General features: G+C 35.8%; 1 pseudogene; it reads left to right on the top strand.

The window, feature by feature from the left end:
* Positions 1-6,156, top strand: part of LOC106338348 — a 10,691-nt pseudogene extending 4,535 nt beyond the window's left edge.
* The last annotated feature ends 1,806 nt before the right edge of the window (positions 6,157-7,962 follow it).

Below are 7,962 nucleotides of genomic sequence, written 5' to 3'. Positions count from 1 at the left end.
TTTACAACCTCAATCAACCAATCGAACAAATACTTTGTTCACCTTGCTTTCATTTGTTTACTGCATTATAAACTGTTTGCCTAGCTTAATCTTGATTTCTAGTCTATTGTGTGCCATAGCTCTCTGTGGATTCGATCCCTAAGTACTACAATTGAACCTCTTATTTGAGAGAGTAAAATCACTCCTTAGGGTAATTTGAGTGGTATCATTTTACTTAGTTTTATTTCGAATTATTGCTGTTTTTCGCATTAAATTTATTGCAGGTCTATAAAAAAATTAAAAAAAATAAACCAAAAAGAGATCCGAGGAGATGATTGCTCAGCCTATCAACCAATGAGACCTGGTCGACATCGATCAATAATACTACACTAGCAACGATCGACATACACTTAATTGTGTCGATCGACATCAAACATCAGCGAGCAGATATATCGTTCTACCTTGTTAATTATGTGCTTATGATTTATGTTATCATCAATCTTCGACTATATATACACTAGGGATAGTGTAATTTAAGTCTGAGGGAGGGAGGGGGGAGGTTTACTGATATTTAGTTTATTTTTGAGTTTTATAAAATGTTTTCAAAAAGTTTTTATTGAGTCAAGAAGAAGATAATGAAATTTTACAATTTCACTTATTATCTAACCACTCTCTAACACCACTCTTAGATTTATTGACTGCAGAGTATATTAGAGATACAAAAGTGGGTCACCTGCCAGTTATCCACACTTGCTGAGAATGTTTGAAGGAACCAAAGCTGATCCCCAACCCAATTGAGCTTAATCTGCTTGTCTTGGGGCTTGGTATACATTAGATAGGATTTCTCGTGCAAGTCTGGAAGGTAAAAGTCTGTGTGTTTCTGATTCCCTTCTTTCTCTCTCTTCGGCATCTACAAGCATACAAAGATTGAAATGATTTCATGTGGTTTAAAGGGGTAGGAGTGTCTCCCGCGATCCCATTATTCTACTCTAATGGAATGATCACACATCGTTGGAAGCGAGGGATATGAGTGTCTCATGTGATCCCATTATTCGCCTACACTTTATCAAAAAAAAAAATAATAAAAAAAGAGAGAAAAATAAAAGAGAAAATTGAAAAGAAGATGAATAAGATGGACTGTGTCAGCATCATTTTTCATTGGAATTGAGATTCAGAGAAGAGAGAAAGAGGGAAGAAAAGGATCAGTTAAGATTACCTGTGTGTTCAGAAACTTGCTTGAGTAAGAGTCAATGTGTCTTTGGATCGATACTCCCAAGGTAAAGCCTACACTTTTTATATATGTATTAGATGAGATCAGTAGAGGGGCTAGTCAGACAATATTAGCTAAGTTGCTGGTTATATGGATTTGGTTGCTAAGCTAGGATATGCTATATAAATACCTCTAAAGTTGGAATTGATTTGATGTGGCTTGCAATATTGTAGAGGTGATGATAGTGAGTTCTTAAATTGTGTGAGCCTCTGTTGTTTTCAAACCTGTTTCATGAAGACTACTGTTTGTTTTACTTGAGGACAAGCAAAATGGTAAGTCTGGGGGAGTTGATATACCATGGATTTTACCCATTTTTAACAATGGTATATAGGTGTTAGGAACTATTTATTATGTTTTGGAGTCTTTTTAGCACATTTACAGGTTCATGAGTTTTTTGGAAGAAAGTGGTGATTTTGGTGCATTTTGGAGATAAAATGAGAGGAAGCCCGTAGCTGACCATCGAACCAGTCCGAAGGTCGACAACCAAAGACAAACACCGAGCGACGCACATCCTGCGCCGTCGATCGACAGTGAAGCGCACAACAACCAACTAGGTTTTCAGCCGACTTAAATCCCAAGTCACAACACACTTAAAAAAATACACTTAGCCGACTTTTAACCTAATATTTATGTGTTCTGCCATTGTTCTAGGCAACACACGCTTTCATACTTTCTACTTTTTACAGCGAACAATACCTAGAATTTTTAGTAGTTTGGAGAGAAGATTCAAGACTCCTTCAGAGATTTGTATTGGAACTCCAGTATTTCTAATTCTTTTATATTTATGCATTCTATTTAGTTTATGTTTATGATTTACTTTGCTATGTCTGACTAATTCAACTGTTAGAATTAGGGTTCAAATAGGTTATGAGGGATTAGCCCAAAATATAGAATTGCTAAGGTGATAAATATCCTTCAAAGAAATATCATTAATGCTTGTGTTCTAGAGTAGCTAACTAGAACCTTGAACTTAGGATTGTGGACAACTACGTGGGTAGGTTCTGCACCAGAACTAATTCCTTTGAGCTAGTATTATTAGAAACAAGTGAAAGCTGATTTAGACAATACTAGTGAACCTATTGATCAACTCGCTAATGCCTCTCTAAGAAAACATCGATCGACCTTCTTACCATAATATCGATCGACGTTCAATCCGTATCAACAAGCGACAACTGAGATATTGGACTTAGTCAATACATAAGAATCACAAGCGAAAGCTGGATATCTTTACACTAGAAGTCGAGTTCGAGGAATGACAACCTAAGTATTCTATACCTCTATAATTTTGATTGCCTGAATAAGAAACCCTAGATATAGCGCTTTCTAATAAATATTTACAAACCTCAAACCAATCAACTGAACAACTACCTTGTTCGCCCTGAAATTTACTGTTTTCATTAGTTACCTAGCTTAATCACAAACTGTTTAGATCTATTGTGTGTCCTAGATCCTTGTGGATTCGATCCATAAGTACTACAATTAAACCTCTTATTTGAGAGAGTAAAATCACTCCTTAGGGTAATTCGAGTGATATCAGGCGGTCTATAGGCACAGCGGTTACAGAGGAGAGAAGTGTGAGAAGCTGAGGTGCAGAAGAGGTGACAGGGTAGGAGAGGAAGCGGAGCAAATCCAAACCATGATGTGAACAGAACCGGCCTGCCAAGAGCCGTCATGGTCTGAGACGACGTGGAGTGGTGGAGGCGCAATGGAGTCGAAATAACTAGCAGATCTGGCGAGTAAAAACACAAGCTTAGTAGATCCGCTCATTCTGAATGTAGCGGCAGCAAGAAGCGGAGCCGGAGGAACGGTGGCGACAAGGAGAGATGGGTAGACAGTGACAAAAAGAAGGAATGGAGAGAAGACGTTGACAGCGAGGGGAGCTTGAGACGATGATAAAAGCGGGAAGAACGGATACGACGAGAGGAGCAGTGGCGGTTATGAGATGAGCGGAAGTGATGGTGGCGACGAGGAGAGCGAGTTGAAAGGTGGCAAAAAAATAACCGAAAGGAATGACGACAGGAAGTATAAAGCATGGCGGTGGCCGTAGACTCGATGCAGAGTGGAAGTGAGAATAGACGATGACGCCGACGCCGGCGCCGGCGAGCCATTTCGCCACCGGCGTCGAAAAAACTCAAACAGTTGACGGTGCCTAGAATAACGTGCCGAAGAGAGAAGTTAAGCTAGGGCGATCTATAACTGCTAAAGTTTAATACATACAAATATTGAACCATTGTGTGTATTATCATGATAAGAACTAGTGGCCTAGTGGTAAGGATAGGCAAATAATTCAGATCCTTGATTGATTCTATAACAATCTGATATGGTCCGAAAAGTTAGATATTTGAAATCTCTTATTTGTCAAACTTGATTTTGTCTATACCTTTTGTTTGTTTAAATGTGATATTGATTTTGTCAATCCTTACGTGTACGTCACTGGTCATTATCATGATAATGGCCCCAATTGTTCAATATATGTATATATTACGCATAGAGCACAATCATTTTGGTAGTTTTTTTCGGAAGAACACGTGATATCATTGGTGATGTTCAAGCATTTCGAGGGTTAAATCCATTGTATCTCAAATATATATATATATATATATATTAATATCATCCCTGAACAGAGTAAATCGGAGCCAGTAAAATTTCCAGCGACGTAGATAATTAGCCGGCTAGGTTACATACAACAAGATGATAGAAAAAACACTCAAATATATCTTTATTTATATGAAAATATCTTTAATTTAAATTAATAAAACCGTTAAAATAGATATACGACAAAAAGTTTCTTAAAATTATCTCATAAATTCTTATTTGAAATATCGTTGCTATTATTTTCATATTGTTTTACTATTTAGATACTAAACATAACACTATATGTTTGAAATTTTTCTATAAGCCGTTCAAAATTTCGACACAATTTTAATATTATAAGAAAGAAATAATAAAAAGTGAGAAATTTAAAATATTCTTATTAATATTTTAAAAGTTTTAAAATCCCAGAAGACAATTATATCTCATTTGTTGATTCTAATTTTAAAAAGAAAAAACATATTATTAATTAACTTATATTTAAATATTAATTTTAACATTTTTGAAAATTAAAAATGTGTTAATTTTTTAAATAATCTATTCCTAAGATTACAAGCAATCTAACAAAAATAAAATAGTAATATAAGTATTAAAGAATTCTTAGAATTATGAGATTTTATTGTTATCGATAGTACATATTAATATTCGAGAAACATGTATAAAACTGAGTTGTCAAATATATATATGTTATGGACAATAATCACATGCCTTCCTACGTCACCTAAATCTTTGTTGTATTTATCCTAAAAACAATTACCAAATCAATCATGAACAAATTATGTAGTATAATTATTAACGAAAAAAACTCTGTATTGTTGTTTTAATTTTCTATATATATATATTTCTAGAGAGGACATGGTAAATTATTTTCTAGATCCGTCCCTCACACTATATGTATTAGTCTCGCATAAACTTGACCTTCTTCATTACATTTCAGGTGGCACAAAGAAATGGAGTTTGAATCTAAAATAACATACGCAAAACATAGAGTTGCCGAGGCGTGCTTGTGGGCAGTTGGAACATACTTTGAGCCTGAGTATTCTCGAGGACGAGTTTTACTAGCTAATGTAGTCATCTTACTCACAGCGCTTGATGATACGTATGATGCGTATGGCACAAAAGAGGAACTTGAGCTTTTCACATATATATGCATTGGAAAAGTACTCGTTCTCCAAAAACTTAAAAAGTTTTTTTTTTTTTTTTTTGGATTTATCGATGGCTGGCTTATTACATGACTTGCTAATACAGGTGGCTTCCCGAAGCACCTAACGGGATACCTGACAGCATGAAACACCTTTACCGGGTCATAATCGATTTCTATGATAAACTCGAGGATAAGCTTGAGAAGCAAGGAAGGTCCGGTTGTAGCTTCCATCTTAAAAAATCAGTTAAGACATTAAGAGTCAATTCTACGAATACTTTAATTGTTTTTTATTTATTTTAAAATCCTCATATTCAGACCTAACTGATGATTTTTTCTTAATCAGTTGAAATCAACAGCCAATGGATACATGCAAGAAGTAAACTGGTTGAGAAAGGATTGCATTGCTAAATTTGACGAGTATAAAGAGAATGCTATCTTGTCTTCCGCTTACTATGCCATAATGGGCGTGACATTCGTGGGAATGGGAGATGTGGCGAAACTTGATGCTTTTGAATGGTTAAGTTCGCATCCTAAAATTAGGATAGCAGCTGAGATTATCTGTCGATTCACAGATGACATTACTAGCTATGATGTGAGCACAAACTTCGAGTTTAGAATCCTAACCATATATAAGTATATCCAAGTTTTTCTAAACTATATATACACGTATGTCTCAAATTGAATATTCTTTTGCCAAGGTATTGAGTACTTTTGACATATTGACATATCATAATTGCAGTTTGAACACAAAAGGGAACATGTAGCGACGGGCATCGATTGTTACATGAAGCAGTTTTGTGTTTCCAAGGAATTAGCCTACATGGATTATTCAATATTGTTTCAAATGCTTGGAAGGAGTTGAATCAAGAGCTAATGAGGCCTCACTCGTTTCTATTCCCTTTCTTGATGCGAATTCTTAACCTTTCGCGTATCATCGATGTCGTCTACAGGTACGAAGATGCTTACACCCACCCCGAATTCTTGAAAGAGCACATTGTCTCTTTGCTCATTGAAAATATCCCCATTTAAGAATTTTTATTGTGGTGGACTGGTGGAGATTATTACAATCCACGGAATTTGACCTGATCCATTACGCAATGATGGCAAGGTAAATTTCTCATATTATGGTAGTTGAGCTATGTCGATCCCACATATTATTTGTATTTTTTAACCCCTCTTACTTAGTCTGTGTTACTGCTGTATTTGTACCTATTTTTATCAGTAAATTGTTTTTTTATAACATCTTAACTTTATTAATTTCAAATCAATGTAACATATTACATGAATCATAAGAAACATCAAACATGTTGTTATGTTGTTAAAAAGAACATTTAACAGAGACAGCAGTAACACGATGCTTCCTAACGCATTCGTATGATAGGCTGATTCGCTAGCTTTCTTCCACTTCGTTCTTGATCTTATAAGATCTTTCTTTTGGCTCTCAATTCTTGTGAGTAAATGCATTTTTTCTCTAAAAAGATCATTGGATACGATCCATCTGTTACATCGCAATCCGTCCCTAACATTCCCGCTACGGGAGATAACATGTTTAATTATACCTGTCCATGGCGTTGATATTCTTTTGCTTTGAAACCAATAAAGCAATAACTTCAAACCGTTTTGTTATTGAGATATCTTCAGACTCCTTGCTTTAAATCGTACACTTCCCCATTCACTCCTCTGTATTTTATTCTTAATCATCAACACCACTGGATCATGAAGGAAAGCTTTTAGAATAAACAAGATGAGTAGCAATTGCACCACGTTTGTACGACATGAACCACCAAAAGTATAACCCAATGATTATACACCACGTTTCCAACTCCTCATGTATGACACGCATCCATCTCTTGAAATCTCCTGGCCATGGAGGTATTTTTTGTCGATTCCTTATTTGCACAAGGCAAGATCCTCGAATGATTATATCAACTTGCAACGAGTGCAAGGAAAGGCCATCGATACTGTAACTCCATAAGACTAGGAATTCCAACACCGGAGAATGATACCCCCGTTGGGAGAAGAGACGCACACCCAACGCTCAACGAAAACGCATAACTGATGATATATCTCCGAAAAATATCATAGGTGATATTCGCCGCTGACTAAATCCGGGTGATCGCAGTGGTGGGGTGACAACAAAACGCGATTTGGTTTTCTCCAAATCGAAAAACTTGATGTCCAATTCATCATGAATTGGTTAGATTACTAAAGTAACAATAACTAAAAAGAAAAAACAGGAAACTCCGACGGTCGAAGCCGCCGGAAACGTGGACCTCCGGTGTAGAAATGAGTTTGGTGGTGGTTTTCAAAAAATAGCCTATAGCGTCGCTTTGCAGAGCGGTTTTTATCATTTATTTTATCAGTAAATTGTTTTTATTTCGATTCTTCTACCCATTTGTATTTTAACTATTATTTCCATGACTTGATTTCTATTGGGATATTATATATATATATATATATATATATATATAAATATATATTTGGTCGACTTCTACAGTGTTGTAAATAACAACCACACAATGGCAAGAAGAGTTTGACCTTAAACCAGAATCAGACACATAAACTCATTGGCATATTCTCTGACGAGCTCGCCGACGTAAGTTAGAAAGTATGAATTTGTCGAAATATGGAGAATTTAAAAAAAAACACTGAGTAAACATAGAAGATAGACACAAACAATTGTTTATCCAGAGTTCACTTAGAATGGCTACGTCTCAGTGCCTGGCAAAGAGGCAATCCATTATAATCTCGAGTACAAAGATATAGAACATCTCTCTCTCTATCTCTCTCTCTCTCTCTCAAGCCTAACGGCTTGCTTAGTGTGAAAACACACACACACAAAATTGGAATACACGAGCTCCTCTTATATAGAAGGAGTCTATTACATTTTCCTAGTTGGATTAGGGCATTCGCCTCTTTCCATAATCATATTTCCAAAATATTTGCAACTTCCATAACTCCATTAAATAATATTTCC

This window comes from Brassica oleracea, chromosome C4 (assembly GCF_000695525.1).
Source record: "Brassica oleracea var. oleracea cultivar TO1000 chromosome C4, BOL, whole genome shotgun sequence".
In the NCBI taxonomy this organism is placed as follows: Eukaryota; Viridiplantae; Streptophyta; class Magnoliopsida; order Brassicales; family Brassicaceae; genus Brassica; species Brassica oleracea.
This window is presented reverse-complemented; position numbering and strand designations above follow the sequence as displayed.